Source organism: Marmota marmota, unplaced genomic scaffold (assembly GCF_001458135.2).
Source record: "Marmota marmota marmota unplaced genomic scaffold, marMar, whole genome shotgun sequence".
Lineage (NCBI taxonomy): Eukaryota > Metazoa > Chordata > Mammalia > Rodentia > Sciuridae > Marmota > Marmota marmota.
Window position 1 is genome coordinate 3,014,729 of NW_025999869.1, and position 21,072 is coordinate 3,035,800.

Here is a 21,072-nt window from a genome sequence, read left to right on the forward strand (position 1 = left end):
GGGTAAAGTGGTAGAGCTGCTTTGGGAAACGGTTTGGTAGCATCTTGGTGAGGTTATTAGGACTTCTGTGTCCTGCATCCCGAGATTGCCCCAGGTCAAGGCCCCACAGAACCACGTTCTTACGCGAACTCCGGCAGCTGTGGGTGAGTGCCCAGAGCAGTCAGTGACCCCAAATGGAGACAACCCAAGTGTCCACCAGCAGTAAAGTAGACCAAAAATTTGGGGGATCCTCACAGCGGGAAGCTATGTGAAGAAGAGCAAGAACCGAGTTTGGCTGCTCACAGCCACCTGGACGGAGGAGCCAGGCTGAGAGGGCCCAGGCTGCAGGGCGCCATTTACAGGATGCTCAAAGACAGGCCTGGGTGGTGACACCCAGGACGAGAAGCATGAGGGGCATGGGGAGGGTGCCTCGGGGCGGTGCCTGGCTTTGCCCGGGAGGGCGTGCTGCTCTCCAACGAGTTACAAGCCACACATTTTGGTTTTCACGTGAGCTTCGGCCTCACACGGTGGCCTGTGTGCGGCCATCAGGTGGCTCCTGTGGATGGCTGCGGAGGGCCAGCTTTGCCCAGCCCCGTGCTGGACTTTTCATGAAGACACAGAGCCAAAGCCACAGCGTCGGGTTCCACGAGGTTCACTTCAAGCACAAGTTCAGTGCCCGCGGGACCTGCACCCTGGCTGCCCTTCTCGTCTGTGCTGCAGCATTTAGGTGCCGACTAAAAAAGGTTCGCGCGTCGTGGGAAGTTTTCAAGATTCTCCTCGGGGCTGTGGGACCCCAAAGACCCTGACCAGTGAAGACAGCAAGAAGGACCCCAGGGAAGGACAGCGCCAGCCAAGGCCCACAAGCCAAGCTGTGTGGGGGAGGTCGTGGGGTGGGGGCAGTCGAGAAGGGCCTGCTCCCGGGCCACCACCCACCCCACCACTGCTGGGGTGTCCCCAGCACCACCGTCCTGTCTTCTCACAGGAACAGCAGACGGAGGTCAAAGGCTGCCTGCCACCTACCAGGGGACAGAGACCCATGGTGAGACCTCACACAGCAGGCCCCAGACCACCCTACCCTTTATGTCTAGATTCAGAAACTGTCAATACAAACAGTGCTAACTGTATATCAGGGCAGGGTCCAGGACCCCACGCTCCTTCTGGCCAGCCCTGGCCATCCCGGCCACTGCGTCAGAGGATGGTCCAGCTGAGGGACAAACCCCCTGGCCTGGTCTCCCTGGCCCAGTTGGGGACTTGAACCAAGATCGTTGGCTGCACATTAGTGGAGAATGGACCCAGTGTGTGAAGGGTGCCCGGCAGCCGGGCAGCGGGGACAGGGCTGGCTGGCAGGAGGCAGGGAGGCCAGAAGGAGCACTCTGACCCTCATCCCCAAGCCTCTGAGCCATCTGCAAAATGGCCCACAGGGCCTCTGCCAGCAGGAGGCTCCTGTCCTCCTCCTGGCTCAACTGTGGCCACTGGCCAAAGGCAGCAGGCCGTGAGGACCCTGGGCCACCTGAGCCAGTACAAGCAGGTCTGCTCAGGGTGCACGTCCCAGCCCGGGGCACCTGCATCTGCAGCCTCTCAAGGCCCCCAAGGTGGGCCTTCTGTCCTTGTCCTCAGAGCTCCAGCCCAAGGTCGCACAGGGGGCCAAGCTCCACCCGGGAGTTGGGCTCCTAAGCCCCAGGTCTGGCTGGCAGAGGGAGCTGGCCACAGGGTGCACTGGGCCTGGGCGGAGGAGTGGCTGCCGCGCCCCAGGCAGGACCCCGTGTCCGATGCTCTGGCCAAGCTTCTCGGCAGCCAGGTCCACCTCTACGCTGGCCCAAGGCAGGGTGGGAAGGTGGGGGCTGGAAGGGTGGGACGTGGTGCTTCGGCCCACCTCATGGAAACAGACCGAGGTTCCCCTTATTTTTAGCCACCGAGCTGCGCCTCCCGAGTCTCCCCCACCAGGAGCTGGAGGCTGATAAGCCTCCCTCACGCCAGCTCGGTAATTCTTTAAATAAAGCGCTTGCATTTGGCGTCCCGGGTGCTGGAAATACTCGCTCCCTGGATTTTTGACTTCACACCCGTGTGCACGGTGCGAACCCAAGCGCATCAGCTGCTGGCTGGCTCATTAGGTGAGTCACTGTCTGGGGTGCCAGGATCAGGGGGAGAGATTGGCAGGCTTCCCAAGTGCGGGGCGGCCGGTGCTCAACCCTGGTGGTCCTCGTGAGAGACGGGGGTTCTCCTGACCACACCCTCCACCCAGGGAAAGGACCGGGATCCCAGTGAGGACTTCCAGCTACTGAGCTGATTTCCTGCGTCCATTCCACTCACAGTGGCTGGGGTCCCCTCATGGCACGCCCTGGTCCATTCTCTCCATCTGCTTACACACAGGACAAAAGCCCACTCTGACCTGAACCAGTGGCCTGGCTCCTGCAGACCCTTTCATACTGGCCTGTGCTCACTGTTGTCCAGCCACAGCAACCTCCTGCCCTTCATCATGCTGGGCTTCACCCAACCTCAGGGCCTTTGCACCTGCTGTCCCCCTGTCTGGAGTGCCCTGCCCCCGGACCTCCCAAGGGACTTCATCTGATTGTTGGGGTCTCGGCTCAAGTGTCCTCCTCTGAGAGGACTCAACCCTGACCACCCTGATTGAATAGCCTCTGCCTCTCTGCCCCCTCTCCCTCAGGCACGGCGGTCTCAGGGTCTCTTGTTCATTGTCCCCCTTTTCCCTTGAAGGCCTCAGGGAGGCACATACCCCTCACCCACCAGCGTCAACCTCCAGAGCCCGCGTGGCAGAGTCGACTCTCACAGCCTCCCGCGGAGTGAACCCAGGAGCGGTTCCTCCTGGGCAGATGACTACGTGCTCCAGCCAGGGGCTCCCTGACAGCTGCCCGCTGAATTTGTCCAAAGCCAGCTGTCATAGGGCATCATGTCACCGTGAGAGGCCTGGGGGTGAAGGTGAGTGGGGAGGGGCCCACCTAGAGGGTTTCCGGCCTCCGTGGGAAGGCAGCCCCGGGGCCTGGGCTCCTCTGCCACCCGAGGGCTTCTACCTCCTGGCAGGGAATCTATGTCACTGTCCGTTGTGAACATGCTCTGACCTGGGCACACTAGAGGCCAGGCAGGGGGCCTGGGAGGGTCCCTGAGACCTGGCGTCATCCTCGTCTTACAGAGATGCTCAGCCTCGGAGGCCTAGAGATGACCCCCGGCGGCCGTCCTCTGCCTGCTGGGCTCTGCTTCCAGCCTCTGCGCACACAGGCTGTTCCTTCTGCCCTTCCAGGTCACCCACCCCCCCTTGTACCTGGAGAACTGAGCCCCCTCCCTCCTGGGGGGGTCTCCCACTTTGGCTGGAGTCTCCTACTCCGCCTGCCACGTGTCTGGGAAGGGAAATCATGAGATCATTGAGGGAGCGACTGAGCCTTGATCCTGGGTCTGTCAGCCGCACAGAGAGGCAGGCCCCCAAGGGGCTTCTTCTGTCCCTGACAGGGACTCTCAGACCTCAGCGTGTCAGACTCCGGCTGCCCTGGGAATCCCTGCTTCTGTCGTCTAGGGGAGACCCGGGGCGTCCATGCTGCGCCCGCCCTGTGGGCTGTGAGCCTGGGAACCTCAGGTCACCCTGGGCCGTGGAGTGGCCACAGGAGTCTCTGGCCTGGACATACCTGGGCAGGCAGCACCTCCCCCAGGGCCATCCACCCTGTGTCCCCGAGTCAGGCCCTGTCACTTCATAGACATCAGCTTTTAGTGGTGGGGACACTTACAATCTCCCCTGGGCCGTTTCCAAGCCACAGCAACAGTGGCCACGCTCCCCCACTCCTGCTGACGGGGACCCGAAGTCCTCTGCCCACAACGCACACCCGCCCTGGCCTGGCGACCCTGTCTCCTCTCTGCCTCTAGACGGCTTCCTAAGGCACCAAGGGAGAGACCAGGCCAGCACGGGGCCCAGTCCCCGTTACCCACTGAACATGGTGGCCTCCAGGCTCACCCACACTGTCACAAGTGACCGGCTTCCTTCCTGAACGCTGTGCGGGGCTCCACGGCGTGCACACCACTGTCTGTCCCCTCCTGAGCACGGGACGCCCGGGTCGACTTCGTGGTGGTCGTGAGCAGAGCCGCGGCGAGCTCGGGCATCTCCTCGGGACCCAAGCTCCCGCCCTGTGGTCGCACCCAGAGGTGGCCACCATGTGGATATTGGTTGTTGGTTTTCTGAGGAGCCCCAGGCTGTTTTCCAGAATGGCCAATGGGGTGCAGAGGTCTCCTTTGTCCCCTTCCTCTTCCTGATGAGAGTCAGGTGGCGGGTGTGAGGTGGCATCTCATGGGGGTCCCTTTCCTGTCCCCGTAGCCGCAGTCCCGCCTCCCTGCAGGAGGTGTGCGCTCTCCTTCCCGCCCACGCGGTGCTCATGCATGGGAAACCAGAAGCATGGTGACACCAAACCCAAGGACAGGGAGTGAAGGGGCCCGTAAGCTCCTCCCTGAGCTTGAGAGCCTTGGCCCCGGAGTCCCGCGTCCCGTCTTGTGCTGGAGCCGCAAGGGACATTCTAATGAAGGCAATTTTTAAAGGTTTCTGGAAAACGTGCCGCTCTGAACCAGTCCTAGGGGCAGGTTGGGCATCGGCCCGTCTCAGCCCTCCTGGAGGTGACCCGGCCACTCTTGCAGGCTTCTTGGAGAGACCTCCAGAGGGTCACGCTTACCTAGTGTGTGTGCCCATGCATGTGAGGGCACCTACATGTGTGGGTTCAGAACGGACTGCCCTGTGCACGCGTCTCCCGCCCTCTGCCCACCCACACACTCCTCTCCGGGCTCAGTTCAGTGGCCACACGATGTCCTGTTGGATGGATGCCCTTTTGCTCATTGAGCTAACTTCCAACTGCTGGTCACTACGGTGGCCATGCGGTGGCCGGCCCTTGTTGAACTGGCAACTGTTCAGGACTGTGGTGCTGGGGAGCAGGGGGCGGGGCCTGATTTGCAGCCTTCCCCGATTTCCACAATGTCAACATACCGACCCTGGCCTGTCCCAAGCTACTGGCATGACCACAGTGTCCAATCCTTCGCAGAAGCCCCTGCCAATCTGCAACTGCGCCTCTAATTCTGTCCCCTGCATAAACGCCCCAAGGGGAATTGGCTGTGTCACAGCAGATACAAATTCCCATGAACAATTCCAAATTGCTCTAGGGAAGATGTTATCTGGGGCTCCCCGCCCAGTGTGGGAGGCCTGCTTACCTCACGCCCTCTGACAGTGGCCATTAGCATGCCTTTGAATCCTCCATCTGATACAGGGAAGAACAGTTGCTGCTGCTGTTGCCATTTGCATTGCTCTGGGTGTCTAACTTTTTAAATCAGGGCTATTTGGGCGACTGCAGGGTGTTTCACGAAGCCCCAGGGATTATGGGGTCCAGAAAGCGATTTGGAAATCCTGGCTTCGTGCCTTGCTTTGCCTGTTGGCAAGATCAAACTGCAGATGCAGTCACCAAACAGCATCAAAGCCTTCCCAGAGGACACTGGCGGAGTCGCTAGCCCTGTCGTGAGCACCTGCCCGCTCTACCCACCAGCACCCTCACCCTGCCTCCAACCCAGGCACAGACTGGAGGAGACACCGTGTTCACTGAGCACCCAAGACCTGCGCTTGGGAAAGGCCAACCCTGGTGGCTTGAACTCTCCGAGGTGCATTTTCAGTAAAGGAGAGATCTGGGAGAGCGGAAGACCCATCTGGCTGGTGTGACCTGGGGCAGGCTGTTGACCTCTCTGAGCTGCCTCCTGGACACTCGTGCCCTCCCCTGCATGATGGGGGGGGGTGCTAGGGCCTGGCGCATAGTAGGTGTGTGAGACAGGCTTCCTCCTCCTCCTCCCAGTGTCAGTGTGCACTGTGAACCATGGGTAAATGACGCAGAGGAGTGGCACACGGTCCCTGGGCTCCCTCTGTCCCTACTCAGACCACTGTGATCGCCACACACCTCCCACGTCTAGCTCAGTCCAGTCTTCTCTGAGATGGGCTGGACCCCTGCTGGACTCTCGGACCCAGTGCCTTAATTTGGCCAAACACGACTTTTGTTAGAGCAGAGCTAAAAGCTTCTTCAAGGAGCTTCCTCCAACTGGTCCATTCTGATTTTGCATGATTAGGATCAAGCATTCTAATGGGGGTCTTGCCTCCTGTGCCCCCCAGTCAGCTTTCCTTCCCAAGGTGGCTTCCCAAGTCTTTCAGCATATAGCCCTCCATCCCTCCATCATTCATCCCTCCATCATCCATCCATCATCCATCCATCTATCATCCATCATCCATCCATCATCCATCCATCCATCTATCATCCATCATCCCTCCATCATCCCTCCATCATCCCTCCATCATCCATCCATCATCCATACATCATCCATACATCATCCCTCTATCATCCCTCCATCATCCACCCATTATCCCTCCACATCCCTCTGTCATCCCTCCATCATCCCTCCATCAATCATCCACCCATCATCCATCCATCCATCATCCATCATCCATCCATCATCCATCCACCCACCCATCCTTCCACCCACCCATCTAGTCTGACTGTCCATCCATCCATCCATCCACCTATTCACCCACCCATCTAGTCTGACTGTCCATCCTTCCATCATCCATCCATCCTTCCTTCCCTCCTTTAACAAATGGTGCCTTAGATCTGTTCTCAGCTCTACTCTACAGAATCCCCGACATGTGCACTTGTCAGGAAAAGTCTAACGTCAAGCAAATTCTAAAACAAACAAGACCAGCCTCTGTGCCTTCCTCCTCCGGGCTCTGGCCCCTGGTATCTTTTGGATGGGGTTGGCCTTCATTTGTCTTCCCTTCGTCTGGCTTTCCCAGCCACTGGAGCAGCCTTGAGACCCTTGTCCCCTCTCAGCTGTCCCCCCTCCCAGAGCCTTTCCCATGTCAGCCCGGGGCTTTGGTCCCCCTCTTTGCCTGATGCGGTCCATTTCCTCACTTGGTTTCTGGGTGAGGTGTTTCTCCCCCAGAGGGAACTGAAATCCTGGCTTCTGTGTTCCGTTCCCTGGTGGGTTCCACGGTATTTGGTGTCTTTGTTTGATGCCTGTCTCTCCTGCACGATCATGAACGTCCTGAGGATGGGTCCCCTCCACTGTGTTCATGGGGTGGGACCAGAGCTTGGGGCTGCCTGGCGGTGTGCATCTTCCAGATGAGTTTGTTGGGTGATGGAGGTGACATGCATCCAAAGCTCAGTGAGAGACAGTCAGGAGCCAGCAGCTGATGACGCGACTCCCCCACCCTCCAGCCTATCCGGGGCCACCAGAAGGGAGCCGGCCGCGAAGGTGGAAGGAGTCGCCACTGGGATGTTGGCTGAGTATCTGAAATGTGCATTGGCGGGGACACAAGGCGTGGCGATTTGGGATGGAGCCTGCACCCCGCCAGGGCCTTTGGCAAGGCTGTTGGTGACCACCATGTCCACACTTGGGGCAGCTACGGGGGGAGCTTTATCTTGGGTCTAGGAGGCGGGTTAGAGGCGGGGTCTGTATTCTAACTCCTGTCCCACCAGCCGTGTGACTGTGGGCAGGCTGGGCTTCTCCTTCCCAGGGGCTGGTAATGGCGTCTCCCTCGGGTAGCTGTATGGGGTAGTTAGCGCCCGGAGGTGCTGGTTCCCTTTGCCATCCTCGTGGCCACAGGCTGCTCAGGGCCACGTTTCCCTCTCCACCTGGCTGCGAAGCCCTGTGTCGGTCCCAGGGCCTGACCACAGCCAACGTTCAGGATGTCAATTGTGGCCAATGGACTTGATTTGCGGCTCACTGACGGCCACCTTGTCTGGCCTCTTCTCTCATCCCAGTGTCTGCACACGTGGCTACTCTGGTCGCGTGGCTTGCTCTGGGCGCGTGGATTGCTCTGGGCATGTGGCTTGCTCTAATCCATGTTCTTGGAAACCACCCTTGATCTTCTCCATCAGTGGTCTGGTGTCTTGCCTGAGTTGTTTGTGTGTGGCTGATTTTGCCTCTTTAATGGAACTGAAGGACCCTAAGGGTAGGGGCACCTCTGAGCCCCCCAGGTAGGTAGCACATGCTGAGCTGAGCAGATGGGCGGATGGGGTGGCCAAGGGGATAGAGCAAGGCTCCCTGCTCAACCACGGCAAGGATGTAGCTGGCCTGGGAATGCTGTGCTTTCTCAAGTGTCCATGACATTAAAAACAACAGCATGCGGGAAAGGTCAGTGACCAACGGTCAAATTCTCTCTGCTTCCAGACCACAGACAGCACAGGATGTGTGAGGAGCAGATGGCCGGGGGACACGCCGCGGGTCCCCGAGCTGCCTCGCTGCAGCCAACGGGAAGAACCAAGTTCCACTTGATTGCTGGTGTGGCAGAGGCTCCAGAGCTCACAGGCTCTCTCAAAAAGTGTGGCTTCCTTTTTTCCCCAACACGTGGGGCACAGACAATGTTTGCCCACCTCCGTTTCTGTGAAATGGATTATGGGTGAAAATTATGCAGGCCACTTCCAAGCCCGGCCCACTGACACTTCTCGCACGTCTTCCTCCATCCCCAAGACTGGAGAGGACTTGGAAGTCCCTGGGAATGGCAGAACCACAGTGGAAGGAGCCTGGGTCCCTGAGTGGCCGTGTGGAACAGAGCCTGCCTCTGTGCCCACCCTGCCCTCTGCACCCTGCCAAGCTGACGAGGGTGCTGGGAGCCACATGAAAAGGTGTCGTTCTGTTAAAGCAAGTAGGAAAAACTCATCTGACCCCCCACCACCACTTTCTTCAAAAAATGGCTTTTTCCAAGGTTGCTGATGAATGCGACGAGACCCACTGTGTTCCAGAAACCATGACAGGCAGTCGATACTCCTCACTCCATTTGAGTTTCTGTCAACCCTCAAAGGCAGGCCCTGGTGTTTGGTCTGTTTTGCAGCTGAGAAGACTGCAGTTCAGAGGCACAGAGTGACATCCACAGGTCAGTGGGGACTGCATGCTCGAATCCCATTCCCATGGGGCTTTGATGGATCTATTTTTGGTATCGTGTCATCAGCCCACATAGAAGGACATTAAAGAAACAGATGTAGGAAATAAAAACTTTCTCACCAGCACCTCGAGTTGTTGTTTACTACATCATTAAAAGAATCCTCCAGGGAAGACCATGAGGAATTTCATCTCAGCCCACGACCGGAAATGGCTGCTCTGGTCAACTGGTGCCTTTTTACTCTCTAAGGTCAGCAAAAGGCAGCACAAGCATGTCTGCTTTGCTTCTTTGCTTTGGCTGCTAGGAAGCCAGGCGACATTGGGGTCCTGCTCCAACGACGGTACAGAGTCATTGGAACCTGCGTTTGTGGTTTAAGACGAACCTTACTTCTCAGTCCAATTACCAGCCGCTCCTGGTTTTCCATGGGGCCTGAACTCCTGTTTGATTTGATTTATTTACACAGTGTTTTGCCTTTCTGCATGCATTCATGGAAGGACCTCAAATACTCTTTGGAATCAGGCAAAGGACAAAGGAATATGTGACCAGCTCCGTGTTCCCCAGCTCTTGGGCAGCAGGGTTAGGATTCAAGCCCACGGCAGGCTGCAGCAGGCCAGGCCTCTCTGCTCTGCCAGGCACTGCAGCCTGCTCTGTGGCCCTCTGGGCGACAGGCCCTGTGCCAGGCCTCAGGATTAGACTCGCTTCTCCTAGACCCCGGTTTGGGGGGGGGTCCCATGTGGCCTGGTATTCTGGGATAAGCTGGAGATGAGTGACCAATAGCCACGGCCCCCCGTAGCCCCACAGTGTGCTTCCTTTGGCCCACCAACTTCTTCAAAAATCGACTTTTTCAAATTGCCACCACCATTTGAAATTAAGATTGTATAGTTTTGAATTGTCCTTGTTTCCTATTTTCTCATGAAAAATTGGACAATCAAGCAACTCTGGGCCTCCAGTCCAACGTGGCAACCATTGCTAGCCCTCTGGTGGACACAAATCCTGGCGTGTCGTGCTGTCCCCTGCCTGGCCTGGTCTCTTACCAATGACCTCTGGCTTCCCCTGGTGGCTCAGCCCTGGGTGGTGGTGACTTCTTGGGCACCCTCACTTTCCCAGGAGCCAGCTGTAGTCCTGGGTGGGAGCTCAGCTCCCCTGGCCGCCCCAGCCCCACTCATTCCCCAGAGTGTTTCCTGCTCCTCTTCAGACCTGAGCCATCTCCTGCCCCCGAGGGTCAGCTGGGACCTGCGTCCTCTGATCCCCTCCCCGGGGTCCTGCTGCACACTCAGGCCTGGCCCCGGTCCCTTGTGCTTGTTGAGTGAATGAGGGACGGAGGCAGGGAAGGAGTCAGCAGGCGGCCGAGCTCTCAGGGGGTCCTGGCTCAGGTGGATGTGAGGGCAGAACAGCAACTTGGAGGCAGGAGGCAGAATTCTGTGCTGGCCCACCGCCTGGGTCCCCAGGCCTCCTGTGTCCCTTCGAGGGCCTCTCCCATGCCAGGCTATGCCAACGGAGCCCCTGCAGACTTGGCGGAGTTTCCCACGCTGACGACCAGGGGAGAAAGATGTCACAGCCCCGGACAGTCACCCAAACCTCCTGGTTGCCCCTGGTTCCCTCTCCTGGGAAGAACAGCCTGGGGAGGCTCGGTCTCTCTCCTTCTCCCAGAGCCTCCGCCTCCCCCAGGTCCGTCTTTAATTGCGCTGAGCAGCGGGAAGAACCTCGTGGCTCTTACATCTGTTTTCTGGAAGATTGTGAAGGCACATTAAAGTGTGTGCTCGTGGGCGTCTGGTAGCGGGGCCTCTCTCGCTGCATGAAATAATGGGGAAGGATCTGGGGAAGGAGGAGAGCGAGGGAGAGCAGACAGACAGACAGACAGGGAGACAGAGACAGCGTAAGAAATGGGGTGGGGGGCCGCTGTGGCCTCGGTGGCCATTGCCACGTTCTGATTTGGGGCATGTTTTCTTGCAGGCCCTGGACGGAGATTTGGGGGAGTCACCCTGAAGCCTGCAGTGTGAGCCCTGCAGACACAGGCAGCAGTGACCTGCCATGGGAGCTGTTTGGAGCTGTGGGGCTGCCTGTGTCCCTCGCTGTCCCCTCTTGAGCCAGGTCCCATGTCTCCTCCCAAGAGCAGGCAGGAGGCAGGGCTGGCTCCTTCCAAAGCCCACCAGTGGCCTGGGATGGAAGAGGCCCGCCCCAGCCCAGGAGGACGCTGGGCACACCCAGGGTGGCCAGGATGCTGGACGTCCTGGGAGCCTGGAGGGAGAGGGTGGAGGGAGTAGGCGGAAGGTGGCTGCTGAGCCGGCGGCTCTGGCACTGCCCGGGCAGGGAGAGGAGGGTTTGGCGAGCACAGCCCTCGCCCTCCAGCCCCCAGGAGGGAGTCGGCAGCCCCTCTTCCACAGCTGGGCATGGAGGCTCAGCAAGAGAGGGGCTGCCCCAGGGGACACAGCAGGGGCCTGGGGCCCTCCTGACCTCTCCTGGTCCCACTCTCAGCAGCTTCTGTTTCTGAGCAGGGCTCTGAGGGAGTGGGGGGTGGGCTCTGCTCAGGACCCAAGATGTGCCCTGGCAGGGACCAGGCAGGGCACCTGTTCCTCCCTGCGGTGGCAGGCACGGGGCCCAGGGTGGGGATGGCTGGCCCAAGGGCCTGGACTTGGCACCACGGAAGGACCTTTCCTGGAAGCCACAGAGGCTCAGGGACACAGAGGCAGTTCTGGAAGCCAGGGCAGCTCCAAACAGCCATGGCGCCAGCTGCCCCTGATGGGTGGAGAGGAGGTGATATGTAGGGATCCTCCAGGGCCCGGCCTCCTCTGGCCCATTATGTCGGGGAGCCAGGAGGTGATCTCATCCAGAGCAGTGGGCTCGGAGTTGTATTGATTCCAAAGAAGATCATAGTGGGACTTTTTCCGGTGGTGCTGGGGGTGGAACCCAGGGCCTCCTGCGTGCCAGGCCAGTGTGGTGCCACTGAGCTATGCCGGGCCCTGCTGGGCATCCTGGTGACATCTGCCTGCCGTTCCCATAGCTCTTCCCTCCTGGTTCTCATTCAACCTGCTCAGTGTTTAGAGTTCCCCACACCCACAGAGGGCCAGCGTCCACCAGCTCTGGGCTGGACACCGCCTTAAGGCCTGTGCCCCAACTGGCCGAAACCCACCCAGTCTCAACAGCTCTCGGGCGTCTTGCTCAGAATGCTGGGCAGTCAGGCTTGCTGTCTCTGGGCGTGTGTAGGACACACAAGGATCCCCCCGACAGATGTTGGAACCATCTGGCCGTCACGGGAGAGTGGGCAGAAGGACGAAGCTCACAGCAACGCTGGGCAGAGCCGGGAGGACTGCTGGAAACGCAGCTGGAGCCTGATCCAGCCTCACCTGCTGCCCGCATCCTTGACGTTGCCAGGGAATCAACCTCGCTATTCTGTTGATGGCCAGCTTGAGTCGGGGTGTGCGGCGCTTGGCTCTGAAGGACACTAGTGGTTGGCGTAGACATGAGTCTGAGAGCCAGCTCCAGGTCTGGAATCCACCCCCATCTCTGAACCTCGTTTCCCATCTGGAGACAACGACCAACCTCCGTGCTCCACAGGGCTGTCCAGAGGCTGGTGACATGAGTGGCACCACTAACACAGAGCTTGGCACCTAGTGCTGTCCCAAGAACTGCATGCTCCATGACTCTCGCCCCTGGGGTTCAGGCCATCCTGCTTCTGGGCTTCCAAGGGGAGCCCCCGAAACCTTGCCCTGGGCCGGTTATCATGGCCACTGGGACTGGGGGAGGGAGGCTCTCTGATTATGGTCATTAGGGCCACCACCCTGGGAGTCTGGTCACGGCACCTGGGCCAACCTTTGGACCTGCCTTGGGTCGGCCAAGCAGCCCCAAATAGTTGCTTTGCCAAGTTTTTGACAAGAAGTCTATTTCAGGCCCAGGGAGGAGGACGGTGTGACCTGCCCTGTGGACAGACACGCCCACGAGCTCTGGCCCCACAGCCGTGGCTGCTGCTCAAGGAGGCCCGGCCAGTCCCCATGGGGCTACTACTCTGAACCTTCTCTCTCCGTCATAAAACCAGCACCGTCCTCGGCAAAGCCCGACCCACTGCACCTTATGGTGAAGAGAGGGCTCCCCTCACCTTCCAGGGCCCCTCAGCCGACCCTGCAGGTGCCCTCTTCCAGGGGCATTTGATGTCCCCCCCGTGTACACGTTTCCTTACCAGGTGGCCCCTCCCACGTGGACCCTCCTGCAGTCTGACTTTTAAACGGCTTTACTAGCCTGTATTTTGTACCAGGAGACTCACCCTTCATAGGGTGGGGTCCACGAGCTCTCAGTGTGATGGAGTTTTGTGGCCATCGCTGCCGGGGTCTGGCTGGGAGGCGCCCCCGGGGGCCTGGGGTGTCCAGGCAGGAGTGCTTGGAGATGATGAGGGCCTCCTGAGAGCCGCGGCCACCTCGCCGTCCCGGGGTGAAGGCACCAGGTGCTACCGTGGGTTAGTGGAGGTGGCCACAGGGCCCTGCCCGCAGCCACTTCCCCTCTCCCTCTGCTCCCTGGCTGTGCCCTGGGAAGGGCTTCCTCCACCATCCTCCATGATTCTGGGCCTCACCTTGGCCAGAGCATGAGACTGGTTGACCTGGGAGGGACAGAACCTCTGAAACCAGGAGCCCAGACACTTCTTCGAGATGCTCCTGACAGGTGTCGTGGTCCCCGTGGTGAGAAGCCAAAGGGCACCCCAGCCTCACATGTTACACGTGAGTGCCCAGCCCCTCCACCCACCCCAGGCAGCCGCTCACTTGCTTCCTGTCCCCACAGACCTCCCTTGGAACCTTGCATGTAGGTGGCTCACAGGTACGTGACCCCTGGTGACTGGCTTTCTTGACTCAGCATGACGGGTTCCAGGCCCCACCTGCTGCCACGCATGTCGATGCTTTCTCTTCATGACCAAGTAATATTCCCGTGTGTGGAGACCACGTTTTGTTATCATCCTCAGCCGGTGGACACTTGGGTCTTGCTCTGTGGCTGTGATGAATAAAGCTGCTCTGAGCCCTTGTGTCCCTGTCCTCCTGTAGGTGCTCGTTTTTACTTCTCTCGGGTGTAGACCTACGAGGGAGCTTGCGGGGCCCCATGGCGTCTCTTTGTCTCACTCTGAGGGGCTGCCGTGCTGTGTTCCACGGCAGAACTCCATCGGACTTCCCCACCAGCAGTGTCCAGGGCTCAGCTTCCGCCTCCAACGCTTGCTGCTCTTGGTGACAGCCATCCTGTCACTAAGAGGAGGCCTGAAGCGGAGTCTCACGGTGGTCGTGACCACAGCCTGGCTCTCCCACCTGCCCTAGGACCTCCCTGTGGTGGCCCCACCTTGACCTGCCCATGCTGCTCTGCGGTGGCCCCACAGAGACCTGCCCACGCCTCCCTTTGGTGGCCCCATGGGGACCTGTCCACACCTCTCTGTGGTGGCCCCACTGTGACCTGGCCACAGGCACCCTGTGTTCCACTCTCAGCCTGGGTCCTGCTGATCTCCCTGTTGATGGACACGTGGACTTTCCCTGAATTGGGATATGATGAATACCCCAGGGCGGGGAGGGATCTTGAGTGGCTCTGCCTGTGGCTCCGGGGGGACACTGGAGGGGACCACCAGGCCTGGCTGGGGCCTCTCAGGAGCACAGAGGGGTTTCCTCCCAGGCTCTGCCCCTGACAGCTATGTGACCTCAGGGAAGGTCACAGAAGTCTGGACCTGTGAAAAGCAAGACCAGACCAGGTCCCCAGCCCCTGCCTTCCCATCCACTCCCTGGTCATTCTGGTCACTTCCTTGCCACCATCACAGCTCCTCTGCTGTGGCTTCTGGACCTCACTGGCCTCTCCCAGGTACCCTGAAGAGAGGCGCGGCTGGAGTTCTGGCTACCCACCTGTTCAGAGAAGGCAAGCGTCAGCTCACAGACTCTCAGCAAGTAGACAGGCGCCACCAGCCTGGGCCAGGCTTCAACCCAGGTTCTGTGGCCTCTCCACAGGTGACCGGGGCTCAGCATCATGGCTCAACCTCAGGGACCCCTCCAGAGACACAGGCTGCTACCTTTGGGGAAGCTGCTGGCCCTCCCGGGCCCTCTCTCTGCCCCTCCCCACCATTCTGAGCACCTGGGACATGTGGCAATAGGAGGTGCCCGTGGTGCTTGGGAAGGAGGGAGAGACAAGGGCTGCCCTCTTACTCCACGGGCCCCTTCAGTGGAGGAGGCCACATCCTGCTGGATTCTGGCACCGCCGCTGCACCCCGCCTAGCCAGTCCCAGGGAGGGACCAGCTGGCTCCTCCCGACCTCCCCTGGTGTCCTCTGGGGTCCCTGACTGGTGTGGGGAGCTTCCCCACAGTGGTGAAGGGGATTGCCTTAGTCCGTTGTCTGAGTCTGTAACAGAATGACTGAAGCTGGGTAAATCGTAAAGAAGTTTGTTTCTTGCTGTTCTGGAGGCTGGGAAACCCAGGGCGGAGGGGCTGTGTGTGGTGAGGGCCTCCGACGCATCGTAACCTGGAGGAGGCAGCAGACGGCGAGAGTGGAGGAGGGCACACAAGGGGGCCAGAGGCCGAGGGGCACCAGAACTCACCCTCTTACCCAGCACCCACCCCAGGTGACGGCACTGATCCTCTCCTGAGGCTGAGCTCTCGGGACCTGAGCGCCTCCCGCAAGGCCACCTCCCCACCCCAGCACTGCTGCGCGGGCGGTGAAGCCCCTGTGTGAGGACCCAGGGAGCGCGGAACGAGAAGGGCAGTGAGGTGGCCCAGCCTCCCCGGCCAGGGAGCCCGGCCACCCCGCCCCTCTCCCGGGCAGCGAGGGTAGCCCTGGGTCTCGGCCTCTTCCTTTGCCCCGAAGGACCTGGCTGCAGAGAGCCCTGGATCCGGAGGTCATGGCAGCCTCGAGCTGGCATCTCAGCCAACGGAAAACAGGTCCGAGGGGCAGCGGCTCCATCCCTGGGTGAGAAGCTGCTCCAGGCCTGGGCAGGCTCAGTGTCCCCCACAGGCCACATGCAGCTGGGAGCCACCAGTGTGCACTCAGCGCATGGCGAAGGACACAAACCGAGCACAGCACACCCACACATGAGAAAGCACCCCACACAGGCTCCCGGCAGGGCACGCCCTTCACCACACGCCACCTGGCCAGCTCCCACCCCCGGGGGCACACGTCCAGCAAGGGCTGAGCGTGGACTGGGAAGTCGGGTCTAGAGAGCCAGGCAGAGGGAGCCCCGGCCACAGGGCTGGGGTGTGCGTGCAAAAGTGTGGGGGCCGTGGCTAGTGTGCGTTTCTAGGGCGTGCCCACCAGCTGTATGTGAGTCTGTCACAGAGCCCGGGTTAGGGTGGTCAGACACAGGCTGAGGCTGCCCAGGGCTAGGGACCGAGCAGCCTGACCTTCACGTCGGAAGCCGCCTGCACCCAGCCGCCTCTCCATTCAAGTCGGATGCCAGGAAGGGAGGTGGCAGGACCAGCCAGCTGCCTGCCAGGCCCCTGCCAGCCCCTGGACGCCGCCTGCCACTCTCTGAGGACCTACAGAAAGGTATGTCACTCCCGTTTTACAGACAAGGACGGTGGAGCCTCAGAGACGGCTGGACGCTCCCTGGCAGCCAAGCTCATGTTGTCAGGCTGAGATTGTGACCCGGTGGCCCAACCACGGGCTTCTGATGCTCCGGCACCTGCAGCCTGGCTGACCCTGGAGGAGAGGCGCTTTGGTCTGGGTGTGGCTCATCCCCAAAACTCATGTTGGGGTTTTATTAGAGGATGGAGGTTCAATCGGCCATCGTGGGGCCTTGGGGAGGGAAGGGGGTTAGATGACATCGTCAGGCTGGGGCCCCTTGATTGAGTCCTGTGGCTTTGTGAGAAGAGACCAGAGGACACACGCATGTGCACACACACTCCTGTCTGTGGCCATGTGACGTCCTGCTCCACCTCGGGACTGCACCCACGAGCAGGCCTACGCCAGACCCAGCCTCTTCTTCTCGGGCCAGAACTGAGCCCAGACTCACCTCTTTAGGTCCAGTCTGTGATCTCCTGCTCTCACCAACAAGTGAACTGACCCACTGACCCCCCGAGGGCTGGCTGGGTCCGCAGACCGTGAACTTTGAGATCAGAACTCTCACCAATCCAGAGTCTCCAGCCATACCTCCTCCCAGGCTACCACGCTCAGAGCCACTGGCCCCTGCCACATCCCACAGGGCCAGGGTCCACACAACGAGGGATACCCTGTGCCCTGGAATCCACCGATGATTCAAACCAGTCAACCTAAACCTGCTTCCCCTGCGGCCTGTCCCTTCCTGTGGGAGCTAGAATACCAGCTCCGGCCAGGCTCCCTGCCTCTCCTGCCCCTGACTAGGCCCGGCGTCACCTGGATGGCTGGGCAGGATGTGGCGTGGTCCTCTTTGGGAACTGTGGGTGGGCACCTGTCTTTTCAGTGGCAATCCTGATCTGCTGGCCTGGCCGTACCTGAGCAATAATGAAACCTACATTGTAGGATGCTGATGACCGTGGATTCCCTAAAAAAGGGCCCTGCGGCACTGGGTTCCTTTCACAGGGAAGGGGCAGGGTGGCTTCTCCTTTCCTGTCTTGTCTCCCTGCTCACCATGGCCTGGACATCTGTGTCCCTGAGCCTGCCCACCATGTCCAACCCAGTGGGCTTCTCTGACTACTGTGGGCCTCCTCCAAGAACCAGGCTTCCAGCGGACAGGCCTGGGCTGCCCTCCACCCCAGCCAGTGGCAGGCCCTCAGCAGGCCGAGCCCCAGGGCCACCTCCAGCTATCTCTGAAGCAGATGGGGACTCTTGTACCCACTTCACACAAAGGGACCAGCCAAGGTGGGTGGCGACTGTGAAATGGGACAGGGCAGGACAACAGACCGGGCTGGGGCGCTGGGTTGTCATGCACGCAAACCTCCAAAATAAAGTCCAAAAGAAGATGATTTATAAAAAGAAAATGGTGGCCCAGAGCCAGCCAGTAGTGAAGGGGTGTGGCCAGGTTTGGGGTTCCCCACTGGAGCAACCCTGGCCCTGCTTTTCCTTAGATTTGCCCCAGAGGACAGCTGCCCACCGTGGGTCTCAGGTCGCTCAGCTGTGGCCTCCTCCATTTCTTCACCCTGGTGTCCCCTGGACGGCACCGACACATAGATGAGTGTGTGCGCAGAGGACCCGGGGACGGCGTGTGCTCCCAGACCTCCTTCTCCGTGAGATCTTTCCTGGTCACTATGTAAAATTGCCTCCCTCCACGTCCCGGCCCCCACCCAACCTGTGTACGCTCCGCTCCAGGGCATTCTCCAGGCCCCAAACCTGGGAGGACCTAATCCTTCATCACCTTCCCCAGAATGCTCAAAGGACCCCAAGGGCAGGGATCTGGGTCTACGTCACCCACCAGCTGGGCCCAGCACAGCGCCTGCCCAAGGAGCACCACCAGGGACAAGCGAGTGGCTGCCTGACCACGAGTTCAAGGTCGGGCAGATCAGGGGGCTTCCTATTCTAGAGATGATGTAGCTCCGGCACTGTGGCATCTCAGCCTCTCATTTATAATGGGGAAAGGGAGGACCAGGTGCTGGAAGTGTCTAGGTGAGATTAGATGCAGAACTCGTTTCTCCAGTCCCAGGTGTGCTCTCTCTCTCTCTCTCTCTCTCTCTCTCTCTCTCTCTCTCTCTCTCTCCCCTAGGGATATAGCAAAGGCTTCATGCTAAGCAAATGCTCTGTGACCTCCAGCCCCCTCTTTCATTTTCTGAGAACATGGTGCAAAGACCTGCTGCCTTGAGAAGACACTGCGGCAGCGTGTGGTAGAGTGTGTCTGAGGGGGTGGAAGATCAGAGAGGCTCATTGATTTACCTGACATCGCACAGTGAGGAGGCACAGAGCTGGGATTGAAGCCTAGGGCTGTTTGATTCCCAGTCCAGTGTGCTGCCTGCAGAACCCTCTGCAAGCTCTAAACTGGTGCTCCTGTCAAAGGATATGAGCTGGACCTAAAATAGCATTTTCCCAAGATTCTGCCCCCAGCCTGCACTTCCTTTCTGGCCCAAGTCTCGTCCAGATCTGGCTGATGGGATGCCAGGCGGCTCACCTGTCAGCTCCTGCCCCTGAAATCTGGGCCCGTGCACCTTCAGAAGCCTCCCGGGTGTGCACAAGGCAGTTGATACCTGTCACTGTCCAGGCCAGGCTCAGTTCAGGGAGCACAGAGCGCTATGGACAACCCACCTGAAAATTGGAGCAAAGAGCTTGAGCAGGCAGTCCACAAGACAAGACACCTCAATGGCTGACTCCTTTAGTAAATGTAGTCGAGAACGTCAACCAGGTGTCATTTGAGACCAGCAAACCAGCACACTCCTGGCTTCACACAGTCATGGTGTTCAACCAGTCTAAAACTGTGGTCTGCAAACTCACCATCTAAAAATGTTAGGCAGGTCTTAAAAATGGGTGGGGGAAGGCTAAATGAGGCTCCCAAGGAATCAGCTTCTAGAGGGACACCCCAGGCAGCTGTCACTGTGTTAGAATGGACCTGGGCAGCAAGATTCCTACCTGTCAATCACAGTCAAAACTGTCATGAGAATTTTTTTTTTTAATTGTTAGCGACTGCTTCAACACTCAATCCAGTAAGTTCCACCCTTATAAATATCTGGATGAATACACACACAAAAAAAATGCATTCAGAAGAACATTCAGAGCAGCACAAACTTTTAACAGTAAAGAGTTGAAACAACCAGACGTTCAGCACCAGAGCCCTGGCCCCTCCCCACAGTGGGACACTGAGAAGCTCTTGACGGCTGACACATTTGGTCAGCGCTGCTACCTTGGGACATCCTGGTAGAAAGAAAGAAACTTGGCAATTTCAGTAGCTAAATGCATGAAATTTACCCAAATCAAGCCAGGCCCCCTTAAAAAAAAAAACAAAGTAGCAGGTTATAAAATCAACATACAAAAAATCAATAGCTTTCCTATAAACCAAAACTCAATGCTGAGAAAGAAATCAGGAAAACAGTCCCATTCACAATAGCCATATATATTGAAGAAAGAAATTGAAGAAGACCTCAGAAGATACAAGACCTCCCACGTTCATGGATAGACAGAATTAATATGGTCAAAATGGCCCCAGTAATAAAAACAATATACCGATTTAATGCAATCCCCATCAAAATATCAATGACATTCTTCAAAGAACTAGAAAAAAAAAAGTCCTACAATTCATCTGGAAGAATAAAAGACCCAGAGTAGCCAAAGCAATTCTAATCCAAAAAAACCTTGCTGGAGGCCTCACAGTACCTGACCTCGAGTTATACTATGGGATAATAGTAACAAAACTTCCCGGTTCTGCGAATAGACAGATGCATAGACCAGTGTACGTAAAGAAGACACAGAGACAAACCCTCACAGACACGGTCCTCGGAGCCCGTCAAAGTGGCCAAAAGCATACACTGGAGAGAAGACAGCCTTTTTAACCAATGGTGCTGGGACAGCTGGTTATCCATAGGTAGAAGAATGGAAATTGACCCTTATTTCTCCCCCTGCACAAAAATCAACTCAAGATGCATGAAAGACCTCAGAATTAGACAGAAACTAGGAAACTCCTAGAAGAAAGCAAAGAGTCAACACTCCAGCTCTTAGGCACAGATAATGAGTTACTCCAGCTCTTAGTCTCAATAGGACCCCTAAAGCTCAGGAAATATTGCCAAGAATTAATAAACGGGACAGCATCAAATTGAAAAATTTCTGCACAGCAAAGAAAACAATTAGGGGGGCTGGGGTCGTGGCTCAGTGGTCAAGTGCTTGCCTAGCATGTGTGAGGCACTGGGTTCGATTCTCAGCACAGCATATAAAGAAATAAAATAAAGGTCCATTGACATTTTAAAAATATTTTTTTAAAAAAGAAAACAATTAGGAATGTGAAGAGAAAACCCACCAAATGGGAGAAAAATCTTTTGCTAGTTACTCTTCTACCAGAGGATTAATATCTGAATATATTAAGAGCTCAAAAAGCTTTACACCAAAAAATCAAATAGCCCAGTTAATAAATGGGTAAGTGAACTAAACAGATACTTCTCCAAAGGAGAAATACAAATGGCCCAACAAACACATGAAAAAACAGTCAACATCATTAGCCATCAGGGAAATGCAAATCAAACCTCATGAGATTTCATCTCACCCCAGTCAGAATGGCAGGCATCAAGAGTGCAAATAATAACATATGGTGGAGGTGGGGAGAAGAGGAGCACCTTGCCCTGTCGTGGAAATGTGACTTAGTACAACCA

The 21,072-nt window shown here is 58.0% G+C and overlaps 1 long non-coding RNA gene across 1 annotated transcript; it reads left to right on the plus strand.

Annotated features, from left to right (window-relative positions):
- The first annotated feature begins 1,893 nt into the window (after nt 1-1,893).
- Nucleotides 1,894-15,242, plus strand: LOC125620402. Its single transcript, XR_007352039.1, has 3 exons — nt 1,894-2,090; nt 2,695-2,916; nt 10,829-15,242. It is a non-coding gene; the product is annotated as an uncharacterized LOC125620402 (long non-coding RNA).
- The last annotated feature ends 5,830 nt before the right edge of the window (nt 15,243-21,072 follow it).